A 13376-nucleotide genomic window follows, 5' to 3' on the forward strand; every position below is an offset into this window, starting at 1 on the left:
AAGAAAAGGTACAAGGACTGCCTAAAGAAATCTCTTGGTGCCTGCCACATTGACCACCGCCAGTGGTCTGATAACGCCTCAAACCGTGCATCTTGGCGCCTCACAGTTTGGCGGGCAGCAGCCTCCTTTGAAGAAGACCGCAGAGCCCACCTCACTGACAAAAGGCAAAGGAGGAAAAACCCAACACCCAACCCCAACCAACCAATTTTCCCTTGCAACCGCTGCAATCGTGTCTGCCTGTCCCGCATCGGACTGGTCAGCCACAAACGAGCCTGCAGCTGACGTGGACTTTTTTACCCCCTCCATAAATCTTCGTCCGCGAAGCCAAGCCAAAGAAGATGTATTTACTTCAACCTCACTGTCTGCAAATTTCCATGTTTTGCTTGATGGGCTGAATAACCTATTTCTGCTCCTGTGTCTTATGGTCTTAATATGTGGGGACCCATGGGAGAACTTGATCAAGTGGTAGACTGAACTCACAAAAACACACCCCACAAATAACATATCTATATACTGTCACACACCCAATTGGCCTACAACCCCGTACATTTTTAAGAGGGTAGGAGGAAACCAGAGGATCCAGAGGAAATCCATGCACACATGGGGAGAACTTATAAACAGTGCTGTAATAGTGTTGCGCTAGCTGCTACAATTAACATACATGCCACCTGGAAATCATGTTCAACATGGGCTAGGAATCCTCTCCCTGATTCTTTTCTTTGGCTTGGCTTCGCGGACGAAGATTTATGGAGGGGATAAAAGTCCACGTCAGCTGCAGGCTCGTTTGTGGCTGACAAGTCCGATGCGGGACAGGCAGACACGGTTGCAGCGGCTGCAGGGGAAAATTGGTGGGTTGGGGTTGGGTGTTGGGTTTTTCCTCCTTTGGCTTTTGTCAGTGAGGTGGGCTCTGCGGTCTTCTTCAAAGGAGGTTGCTGCCCGCCAAACTGTGAGGCGCCAAGATGCACGGTTTGAGGCGTTATCAGCCCACTAGCGGTGGTCAATTGTTATATGGCGAGCTCTCCACTGGCCACCGTGACAGAGGTGCACCAAAGAAAAGGTACAAGGACTGCCTAAAGAAATCTCTTGGTGCCTGCCACATTGACCACCGCCAGTGGGCTGATAACGCCTCTCCCTGATTACCACCTCATTTAATGCTTTTCAATGTTGAAAGTTTGAATGGAGCACTGAAAACAGAATCAACAAATAACATGCACTGTGGGAATTCACTAACACATTCAGCATCAAGATTGGCTTGGCAGCTCCACCACTGACAGACACAAGTGAGTCTCGAAGGTTGTAGCTACAAGAGAGGCATGCAACTTGTAGTGAATGAACCAACAAGGGCTAAATCTACTACATCTCATCATCAGGAATGAAGTAGGCAGCATTGCCCACATTGGCATTAGTTGTTATGAGCATTACATTGGTTAGGGTCAGAACAGATCTGATGGGTTCAAAGCTGGACATTCTAGAGCAATTATAAACCATCAGAAGCAGCATAATAACTTGGCAGATTAAAGAGATGTAATGATATGGTTGAATGTACCAGCTGGCCTGCCCTCCTGATGACATCCTCTCCTAGACTCCTCCCATGTGACCCAGGCCATAAAGGTCAAGTCCCCTCTTCCTCTCCTCATTTTCCATAGCCTTGACCCAGGCCAGCAATCTCTTGTGTAATAAAGCTGATCGTTCCCCTCAGTCTTTGTCTCCGTGATTATTGGGGCAACTGGTTGCACCTTACAAAAGAGTTGCTGAGCTACTGAAATAAGACCAAGTAGTAACCCAGTCAAAATGAGGCACACAGAAGGTCATGTCAGGCCAGCACCAAGAACAGAAAAAAAAGTGCTAAGTTGGCAAAGCTGCAAAAAGAAGTACATTTATTTAGCAATAAATAAAACATTTAAAAACAGGAAAACTAACTGAGGGATTGCAAAACATCAAAACTATCCAAACATGAACGGTGGGTCTTCGGCCGAGCTCCACACCGTCCATCTCCGTCTGGCCACCATTCAGCAGAAACTTGAGCGAACTGGCAATGAAAATAGTATGGCGAAAAGAGTCTGTCAGTCAGTCAGAGGGTGGGCATCCTGTATCACCTCCTGCCAGCCCCTTCCAGTTGTGAAGAGGTTAACAGAGAACAAAGTTCACCCATCTCAACACCCATCCTTGCTGCAATGTTACGGGGGGGGCAACAACCTCGACCACCATCCTCTGCCTTCTTTCCCCGGGACAACCTCAGGGGTGCACAGAGACGGAACAACCTCGACCACCATCCTCTGCCTTCTTTCCCCGGGACAACCTCAGGGGTGCACAGAGACGGAACAACCTCGACCACCATCCTCTGCCTTCTTTCCCCAGGACAACCTCAGGGTTGCACAGGGATGGAACAACCTCGACCACCATCCTCTGCCTTCTTTCCCCAGGACACCCTCAGGGGTCCACAGAGACGGAACAACCTCGACCACCACCCTCTGCCTTCTTTCCCCAGGACAACCTCAGGGATCCACAGAGACGGAACAACCTCAACCACCATCCTCTGCCTTCTTTCCCCAGGACAACCTCAGGGGTCCACAGAGACGCAACAGCCTCGACACCACCCTCTGCCTTCTTTCCCCAGGACAACCTCAGGGGTCCAGAGACGGAACAACCTCGACCACCATCCTCTGCCTTAGGAACAACCTCGACCACCATCCTCTGCCTTCTTTCCCCGGGACAACCTCAGGGGTGCACAGAGACGGAACAACCTCGACCACCATCCTCTGCCTTCTTTCCCCGGGACAACCTCAGGGGTGCACAGAGACGGAACAACCTCGACCACCATCCTCTGCCTTCTTTCCCCAGGACAACCTCAGGGTTGCACAGGGATGGAACAACCTCGACCACCATCCTCTGCCTTCTTTCCCCAGGACACCCTCAGGGGTCCACAGAGACGGAACAACCTCGACCACCACCCTCTGCCTTCTTTCCCCAGGACAACCTCAGGGATCCACAGAGACGGAACAACCTCAACCACCATCCTCTGCCTTCTTTCCCCAGGACAACCTCAGGGGTCCACAGAGACGCAACAACCTCGACACCACCCTCTGCCTTCTTTCCCCAGGACAACCTCAGGGGTCCAGAGACGGAACAACCTCGACCACCATCCTCTGCCTTAGGAACAACCTCGACCACCATCCTCTGCCTTCTTTCCCCGGGACAACCTCGGGTGCACAGAGACGGAACAACCTCGACCACCATCCTCTGCCTTCTTTCCCCAGGACAACCTCAGGGTTGCACAGGGATGGAACAACCTCGACCACCATCCTCTGCCTTCTTTCCCCAGGACACCCTCAGGGGTCCACAGAGACGGAACAACCTCGACCACCACCCTCTGCCTTCTTTCCCCAGGACAACCTCAGGGATCCACAGAGACGGAACAACCTCAACCACCATCCTCTGCCTTCTTTCCCCAGGACAACCTCAGGGGTCCACAGAGACGCAACAACCTCGACACCACCCTCTGCCTTCTTTCCCCAGGACAACCTCAGGGGTCCAGAGACGGAACAACCTCGACCACCATCCTCTGCCTTAGGAACAACCTCGACCACCATCCTCTGCCTTCTTTCCCCGGGACAACCTCAGGGGTGCACAGATACGGAACAACCTCGACCACCATCCTCTGCCTTCTTTCCCCGGGACAACCTCGGGTGCACAGAGACGGAACAACCTCGACCACCATCCTCTGCCTTCTTTCCCCGGGACAACCTCAGGGGTGCACAGAGACGGAACAACCTCGACCACCATCCTCTGCCTTCTTTCCCCGGGACAACCTCAGGGGTGCACAGACACGGAACAACCTCGACCACCATCCTCTGCTTTCTTTCCCCAGGACAACCTCAGGGGTCCACAGAGACGGAACAACCTCAACCACCATCCTCTGCCTTCTTTCCCCAGGACAACCTCAGGGGTCCACAGAGGCGCAACAACCTCGATCACCACCCTCTGCCTTCTTTCCCCAGGACAACCTCAGGGGTCCAGAAACGGAACAACCTCGACCACCATCCTCTGCCTTAGGAACAACCTCGACCACCATCCTCTGCCTTCTTTCCCCAGGACAACCTCAGGGGTCCACAGAGACGGAACAACCTCGACCACCATCCTCTGCCTTCTTTCCCCAGGACAACCTCAGGGGTGCACAGAGACGGAACAACCTCGACCACCACCCTCTGCCTTCTTTCCCCAGGACAACCTCAGGGGTCCAGAGACGGAACAACCTCGACCACCATCCTCTGCCTTCTTTCCCCAGGACAACCTCAGGGGTGCACAGAGACGGAACAACCTCGACCACCATCCTCTGCCTTCTTTCCCCAGGACAACCTCAGGGGTCCATAGAGACGGGGTTTCACTGACCCAAAGGAAATATCGCGATCCGCGGGATGAAGTTGGGGGGTCCCATTGGAAGGCAGCCCACAAAAGAGGGCGCCCGTCGCGAAATGAAAGCTGAACCAGGAGAATGATCCAGGCAAGCGCCGTTATTGGAAGTCACTTTTTTTTTGGGGGGGGGTGAATTGAAAGCGGTCGTTAGTTATTATTATTGTTTTAAACCTTGGACGCACTTTGCTCGCAACTCTCACTCCGAAGGAAAAGTTCCCCTGAAGAGTTGCCCCGCGTCGCGGGGGGTGGAATTAGCGGCGGCATCTGTTGCTCCCCGACACATGCGCTGCGCAGCGCAGGGGGGGGGGGGGGGGGGGCGGCAGCTGCCTGGTCCCGTCCGAACATCGCGGGGTCCCGCCCAGTCTCCGCGGTCGGGCGAACTCGCGCAGCGTCCAGCGGCCCACAAGGTGAGTGCGGCTCGGCCCTGGTGCTCCCCCCTCCCCTCCTCCCCCACCCCCCCAAACTCCCCACAAGTTGACACCGCAGCGAAGGGTCGAGGCCTCCTTTTGTTCTTCTTTCCCGAGTTTGCGCGGCGCCGGCCGCTCGTCATTGATTGCATCACTTGTTGAATAGGGCTCGAGATCCGCTGGTGGCGGCCGCGCAAACTCGGGCGGAGGGACCCGGCGGGCCAGGCGGGCACGTGTGGAAGGAGAGGGTTGGTTTGGGGGTGGGGTGGGGTGGGGTGGGGTGGGATGGGGGGGGCAGGGTGAGGAGTGATGAACAAGAAGGGGCGAGGGATTCTGGAATCTAGTCAGGAGTAGGACTAGAGGGAGCACAGGTTGGGTTGGGGGGGGGGGCTTGTACAGGGGGGCATGTCCAGGGAGGATATGTCCAGGGGGGATGGCATGTACAGGGGGGAGGAGAAAGAAACTGGGGAAAGTTGTGTGTGAGAGGATCTGGGTAGAGCAGAAGGAGAAAGAAAGGAACCAAAGGTGTGTGGTTACTTGTAAATGAAGATCAAACTGTTCACCTCCTTGGTTTGTAGAGTCCCCCATCCACTTTCCACTTTGGATGGGGGACTCTACATTCCCATGTCCACTCTGCACTCCTGATTCCTATGTAGCCTCCATGCTCAAGTGAGGCGAACAAACTAGAGGAACAGCACCTGAGTGCTCGACAACTCGAGGCTATGAACATTGAATTCCCCAATTTCAGGTAACCTGCATCTGCTTGGTTCTTTTCTTTCCTTCTGATCCACCTTGGTCCTCTCCTAGATCATCTTTATAACCCCTCCCACCCCGGTTCTCTCTTAGATCTTCTTTATAACCCTTCCCACCCCGGTTCTCTCCTAGATCTTCTTTATAACCCCTCCCACCCCGGTTCTCTCCTAGATCTTCTTTCTAACCTCTCCCACCCCCACAAAACCCCAGTTGTCTAGCTTTTTTTTTCCCCTCTCCTTCCCCAACTGGCTCCATCTGCTTATCACTCACACTTCACTCATTTTAGTAGCATTTAAAAGTCTTCTTGACACACTCAATATGAAGGAATGGAGGGTTATCTAAGATCTGTAAGCTGCAGAGTTTTGGTTTAATTTAAGCAGCATGTTTGACACAGACACCCATGTTGAAGGGCTTGTTTCTGAGCTGCACTGTTCGATAGCTTCCCCTATACCCTCTCCCTACTGTTCCAGTTTGACCATCATTGATCTTTTGCCCGGTTCTACTTATCTTCCTTTCTCATCAGTTCCATAATCAGTGGCCCTCAGATATCTCCAATTACTGCTGCACATCTTCTGCTGCGATCTCCACCCTTTCTTCTCCCTTCTGGCTCCATCTGGCCATCAACTCTGCTCAACAGAACCATTTCCTAGCTCCTCCCTCACCTCTACACTAAAAGTAAAGGTTCCATTATTGTCATGTAATACTACATTTAGAATGTAACATATATGAAATTCTTTAACTTTTGTCTACCATAAGGCAGACAGAAAGTTGCCACTTTTGTCCAGCATTCTTTCTTTCTACAGATGGTGTCTGACTCTGAGTTCTTCTATCAGTTTAGTTTTTGCTCCAAATTCCAGCAGTCTCTGATGTCCTTAGAGTTGGGGCACTTTCAAAGGGTAGTATAGAAAGATACATTTTCTGAAGATTTTCTTTAGGTTTAAGGATACTTGGGTTGACTCTGAAATCAGTTGTTGGTCCAAATTAAGTTTTGTTTTGAACAGCCCCAGACTTGTTGTGGATGCAGGCATATCAATAGTGACATATATTTGCTTCCTATTGGTGGGATGTAGGCTGTGTATGTGCACCAATCAGTCCTGGCTTGTTTGCATTCCATAATGTTCACTCTGATGAGCTTTTCACCCAGCGCTTAAGCACTTAATGGAACAAAGAATCTTTATTTATCACTTTTTAGGACCTTGGGGTGTTTAAAAATCATGTAGAAACTGAAGTATCATCTAAGAATTGCATTTATTGAGCGTGAGGTGTCGCAAAGACAGTGTATCTAAGCTGGTAATTTGCAGTGCAGTACTGGAATAATTATGCGAAAAGCAAAGACATAGGAGCAGAATTACACCATTGAGCACATTAATCTGCCACACAATTCTACTGTGTCTGATTTACTATCCTCTTCAAACCCATTCTCCTGCCTTCTTGTTGTAACTGTTGATTCCGTTCTGAATCAAGAACTTATCTTAAATATTTCCAGTGACTTGGCATCCACAGCTGTCTGCAGCAATGAACTCCATACATTCACCACCTTCTGGGGAAAGAAATTCCGCCTCATCTCTTTACTGAAGGGTCGTTTTTGTCTCCTGCCAAAGGAAACCTTCTCTCCACGTCCACTCTATCCAGGCCTTCAGTCTTCGATAGATTTCAATGAGATTTCTCCCACCACTCCCCACCCTGATTCTGTTTAACTCCAGCGAGTATAGTACCAGAGCCATCAAATGCTCCTTATGATAATCCTTTTATTTCAGAAAAGGGATTGGGAGCTCAGAACTACTCACAACACTCTCAAGTGCATGATTCCATCATCTGACCAATGTCAGGTCTAGGGTCTCTCTAATAGGAGTGTTTTGATTCGAAAATTTTACCATTCGAGAATTTTACCACAGCCATTGGCAATAATAGTGAGGAGTTATGTATATTTTTAACTTTGTTCAATTTACTGTAATTAAATTCATAAAGCTGGATGGATGAAGAGACCACCATATGCATTTGGACTTTGATCGTGGAGGTTATTAACCAAAGTTATGTTGAACTTGCAGCTCAACAAAGGACTGAAAGCCTATTTATGTATTCTTCTTTCTTTCTTCTTTCTTTTCTTCTTTTCTTTGGCTTGGCTTCGCGGACGAAGATTTATGGAGGGGTAATGTCCATGTCAGCTGCAGGCTCAATTGTGGCTGACAAGTCCGATGCGGGACAGGCAGACACGGTTGCAGCGGTTGCAAGGGAAAATTGGTTGGTTGGGTGTTGGGTTTTTCCTCCTTTGTCTTTTGTCAGTGAGGTGGGCTCTGCGGTCTTCTTCAAAGGAGGTTGCTGCCCGCCGAACTGTGAGGCACCAAGATGAACGGTTTGAGGCGATATTAGTGTTTATATTTCACACAGCTCTGATTATTTCATAATCTGCTACCCCATAACCTTATGATTCTTGCTCCCACTGATATTTGTGTTGAACTAATAATTCTATTTCTGTTACCTGCTTCAAGCACAACATTCAGATTTCAGATTTATTGTCAGAGTACATACATGACATCAGATACAACCCTGAGATTCCTTTTTCCTGCGGGCATGGCAGAATTACCACTGATTGGTAGTCCAAAAATAAATAAAAGATCTGTAAACAGATAATGAATGTAAACATTACTGTGCAATACAGAGAGAACAAAAGAAAATCAATAAAGTTCACAAGTAAGAGTCCTTAAATGAGTCTCTGATTGAGCTTGTCGTTGAGCCGTCTGATGGTGGAGGGGTAGCAGCTGTTCCTGAACTTGATGGTGCGAGTCTTGTGGCACCTACACCTATTTCCTGATGGCGAACAAAGTGGGTGGTGTGGGTCTTTGATAATTGCTGCTCTGCCCTCTGACGGCAGCATTCCTTGTAGATGTACTCAATAGTGGGGAGAGTTTTGCTTGTGATGTCCTGGGCTGTGTCCACTACCTTATGCGGGGCTTTATGCTCAGGGGTGGTGTTCCCACACCAGACTGTGATGCAGTCGGTCAGCACACTTTCCACCACACCTCTAGAAATCTGCCGAGGTTTCTGGTATCATACCAAACCTCTGCAAACTCCTGAGGGTTTCTTCACGATGCCATAGGTGCATTGGGTCCAGGATAAATCTAAATTTGCTCACTCTCTCCACCACTAATCCCCCATTGATCAGTAGCTTGTATACCTCTGGCTCTCCTTTCCTGAAGTATACAATCCACTACCATGTTATCGTTGGCAAATTTGTAGATGGTATTATTGTTGTACCGAGCTACACAGTCGTAGGTGTAAAGTGAGCAGAGCAGGGGGCTAAAAACGCAGCTCTGTGGTGCTCCAGTACTGATGGAGAAGTTTTTACCAATCTTCACTGATTGTGGTTTGGAGGTTGTTAACTCCCAGGTCTTGGAGTTTGCTGATCAATTTTGAGGGGATGATGGTGTTAAATACCAAACTGTAGTTGATAAAGTGTGTCCTGATGTTATGCGTCTTTGCTGCCCAGGTGTTCCAGGGATGCCAGTGAGATGGCATCTCCCATCTCAATAAGGAGTTCTAGATTTTTACTACTCTTTGTAAAGATGTTCCCTCTAAATTAAAAAAAAATAGTGACTTATTTATTATCCCTAGGGTTAGAAATTTTTTGAACTGTAGTGTCATGTCATAATTTCATAAATCTTCATCAGGTTTCCTCAGTCTTAAATATTATGTGCATCCTTTATTCTCAAAATTAAAATTCTCCTATGTGGGGAAAGGTTTGAGGATATAATGTCATATTCAATTAAACTGAAGAGAATGAGGAACAAGTGTTTGAGGTGGAGTGATGGTCATAGTTTATAAAGTGGAACAGTGATGAGGGAACTGCATAGGCTGATTTGGTGAGAGTTTGGATCAGCTGTGTACTCTCCACCCGTTGTTTTCGTCTTTATGTGAGGAAGGAATTGGTGTGCAGAACAAATGCAAGACCCGGCAAATGAATTGATTAAGAGAGAGGATGTATTTATGAAAAGACGGTTTGCTTAGGAAAGCATTGGCTCACTGAGCAATGCTGTGAGTGGTGAAGCATGCTAATTAAAACCATGCTTTCTATGGATACACCCATTCCTAGTCTCATTTTACTTATTAAAAGAGTTTAAACATGTTACTAGCTTGATTGACAAGAGGTTATGGAAAATTGATATACTGCTAGAATTGCTTGTATTGCCTCAGCAAGCCTAATTAGAAAGTAATTTGCCCTGTATTGCCATGAGTACTGTCAATATAGATTTCCCTAAGCAATCTTGATGACAGTTTAAAATGTGGAATGTAATTTTATGCAAAGATGTGTTTTCCAAACTAAATTTGAGATTGGAAGTTGAATTCCTAAATCGTTGGTGGTGATTTGGAAGGAAGAAAAGTAAACTGACCTGAAATGTTGTATAGACACAAAGAAATTGGTATGTGTAAGGATAATAGTATTTGCCAACATGTATGAGGAAGTCCAAGATATTCATAGGATTTCAGTAAGTTTTGTTTACAATCGTTATTGTTGACATGCCTTATCTCTTCACAATTATGGTATAAATGCAAAAATAGTTAGCATAAGATTTATTGTGTTATGATTAAATTATCCAAGTAGATCAATAGCATAAGAAAATTAGGAGGAGGAGGAGATCTGATCCTCCTGGATCTCTTTCTCGACGGGAGCAGCAGAAAGATGCCGTGTGCTTGGGTGGAAGGGGGTCCTCGATGATTTTGCAGACTGTTCACTTAAATCAGTGCGGACGAGAAGGGCCGATTATGGCCTGTTTCCGTACTGTAATTGTTATATGGTATATGGCTATGGGGCCCATTTAATATGTCCATTGAGCCTGTTATCATTCATCAAGATTATAGTGGATCTTTCTTTTATCTTAAATATTATTTTCTAACCCTTATCCTTTTACCCTTGATTCCCGTTATCCAGATTTCAAGCAAACGGCAAAAAAAAGTAGAAAATAAATCGGTAAAAAATGCATATATTTCAAATTGACGCCCCCCCTAGTGGTTAGTTTACTAATCACGCAACACATCCTCTCAAGCAACCAGAAAATTCAGTGATCCAGCATTACCAATCCCCATAAGTGCTGGATACTGGGGGGTTTTATTCTATCCAGTTGGGGCTTGACTTCAGCAATAACCAATTCTACAAGATAATGATAACAAAAAAGTTTCAGAAGTTATGTTTTCTTATTTTGCCTTCCCATGTACACTGCTTCCTTGGTACATTTCTAATCAAGAAGAGTCCTGTAGGTTTCTTCACTGCAGTTGCTTTTTTCATCACCCAAGTTAATGAATAAATTCTTAAAATTCTGTTTATTTCAGAATTTAAATGCCTTGGAATAAATTGTTCAGTCTTTCAGTGTTTTAAATATTTATAACATTTATTTATAGTGTGACAGATTATTTTATGGATATGTTTTAAAGGAGATAAATTGCAGCAGGGTTTTTAGTGTAGGTCACATACAAACACTTCAAAACAGATTTCATTTAAAATGCCAGAGCTCTGCTCAAGCCAGACAGTCCAGGCTCCAGGTACCTTTGCAAAAACTTCGAAGGATGCCAATAAGGACTTCACAAGTAGATGTTAATTGGATATGCTTAGGAGTAATGGATTCTTGTTTTGGAAAGCAACAGATGAACAAACTCGGAAGATTAGGTCCGGAGCCGCAGTCCATCTGAGTGCAGTTGGTTGTTCTCAGAGGGTTGTTGTTCGGGTTTGTGTGGGTCCCACAGGTTAAGAACCAGACCAAAGTTGAAGTACAAAGCAAACTTTTATTTCGGGGATGCAAACTGGACAACAAGGTCAATATGCTAGACAACCCTCTACACACATACATATACCATACGCAAGGGCTCAATATACACTTTGGATATATTCATATGTCTGAATTCACCACTGCCGTTCACCATCCCTCCGGAAAACACAATTGTCACTGACACACTCTCCAGACCAGCGGTCATTGCATTAGTGCAGGACATCAACTACCATGATCTGGCTCACGCCCAGCAAGATGATCCTGAAATGAACAGCTTCAGAACTGCAGTCATGGGATTGCAGCTCCAAGACCTCCCATTTAATGCCAATGGCACTACGCTTCTCTGTGACGACTCCATAAGCCAACCCTGGCCGCTGGTCCCCGTCCAATGGAGAATGGTTTTCTGCCCAGACTCAACCCTGACCCTCACCCAATTGGCGCAGGTGAATCACCTCAGCAGACCCCTGCTGAGCCCCTTCACTTGGCTTCGAGCCATTGGCCACAGCAGCCAATGGTGCTCAGACTGCCCTGAGTGATTGGCACCCCAGAACTGCCTGCAGAACTATAAAGGGCCATCCATGTGCCCCTTTGTTCTGTCTCTATGGACTCGCTACTTACGTGCCACAAGGAGTCCAAAGAGCTAACCTTTCACACTGGGTTGGGGTGAGTCTCGAGGCCAGGTAGCAAGAACCGTGTCTGTACCAGTCACAGGGTGGGGGCATGTAGTATCATCTTGATCCTAACTGTTGAATGTGTACGTTCATGTAATTTCCCCCAGTCCTCTGTTGGTTCAAATATCCAAAGTGTATATTTAGCCCTTCCGTATGATATGTGTATGTGTGTAGAGGATTGCCTAGCATATTGACCTTGTTGTCCAGTTTGCATCCCCGGAATAAACTTTTGCTTTGTACCTCAACTTTGGTCTGGTTCTTAACCTGTGGGTCCCACACAAACCCGAACAACAACCCTTTGAGAACAACCAACTGCACTCAGATGGACTGCGGCTCCGTACCTAATCTTCCGAGTTTGTTCATCTGTTGCTTTCCAAAACAATAATCCATTACTCCACAGCAGATCCAATTAACATGCTGTTGGGTGGATCATGGGTCGGAGGACTTGGAGAAGGTCAATGTAGAGAGTGAACGGCCGCCCCTCCAGCAAGTAGTGGAAATGGTGGATGACCAGTTAGAGGCCCAGCAGCTCTCTGTCGAATACACTGTACTTCAGCTCAGGCGGTTGTAGGTGGCGACTGAAAGAGGCGAGAGGTCTCCATGAGTCATTAATGAATTTTACCAGGACAGTGCCTACTGCTGTGTTTGATGTGTTGACTGTGAGGTCCATCGCTACATTAATTTGTAGGTGGACTAGTGTTGTTGTATTGGCTGGGACCTCTTTGAAAAGCTGGTTCAGGTGTATAATGCTCATCGGACGTGCTGCTGGCTACCAGGATGTCATTGAGGTAGGCAAAAAGGAAAGGCAAGCCTCTGCCAATCACGATCATGAGGAGCTGAATGTCTGCACCACATTTTTTCAAGCCGAAGGGCATGCAAAGGAACTCGAAGAGGCCGAATGGAGTGCTGATAGCAGGTGTCTGGACATCATCTGGATGCATGGGGATCTGATGGTACTCTTGGATCAGGTTGACTAGAGAATAGCTTGGAGCCAAGGAGGTTCGTTGTGAAATCCTGGATATAGGGAGTTGGGTAGCAGTCAGGCATTGTTGAGGCATCTGTAGTCCCTGCAGGGTCTCCAGCTGCCATTGGACTTTGGCTGGAGGGGTGAGGCCCACGGGCTATCGGAACAGAGGATGATGCCGAGCTCTTCCATGCATTTAAACTCTTCCTTGGCGAGGTTGAGTTTGTTTAGGGCCAGGCGGTGGGCTCGCGACCGCAGTGGTGGGCCAGTGCTCACAGTGTGGTGCAGTGAATGGCAGCAGTAATTGGGGGTGCAGAATGGAAGGAAAGCTAGTGAGGAGGTAGCTGTATTGGCCATGTGGAGTCTGCACGGAAACTAGCTGGGTCGACAGCACATTGGACGTGCCGAG

General features: G+C 47.6%; 1 protein-coding gene across 1 annotated transcript in view; it reads left to right on the forward strand.

Moving 5' to 3' along the window:
• The first annotated feature begins 4728 nt into the window (after nt 1-4728).
• Nucleotides 4729-13376, forward strand: part of LOC138763900 (very long chain fatty acid elongase 4-like) — a 65377-nt gene continuing 56729 nt past the window's right edge. The window contains exon 1 of the mRNA XM_069938865.1: nt 4729-4820. The gene's annotated coding sequence lies outside the window, so the exon portion shown is untranslated. The remainder of the gene's footprint in view (nt 4821-13376) is intronic.

The sequence above is a fragment of the Narcine bancroftii genome, chromosome 5, assembly GCF_036971445.1.
Source record: "Narcine bancroftii isolate sNarBan1 chromosome 5, sNarBan1.hap1, whole genome shotgun sequence".
In the NCBI taxonomy this organism is placed as follows: Eukaryota; Metazoa; Chordata; class Chondrichthyes; order Torpediniformes; family Narcinidae; genus Narcine; species Narcine bancroftii.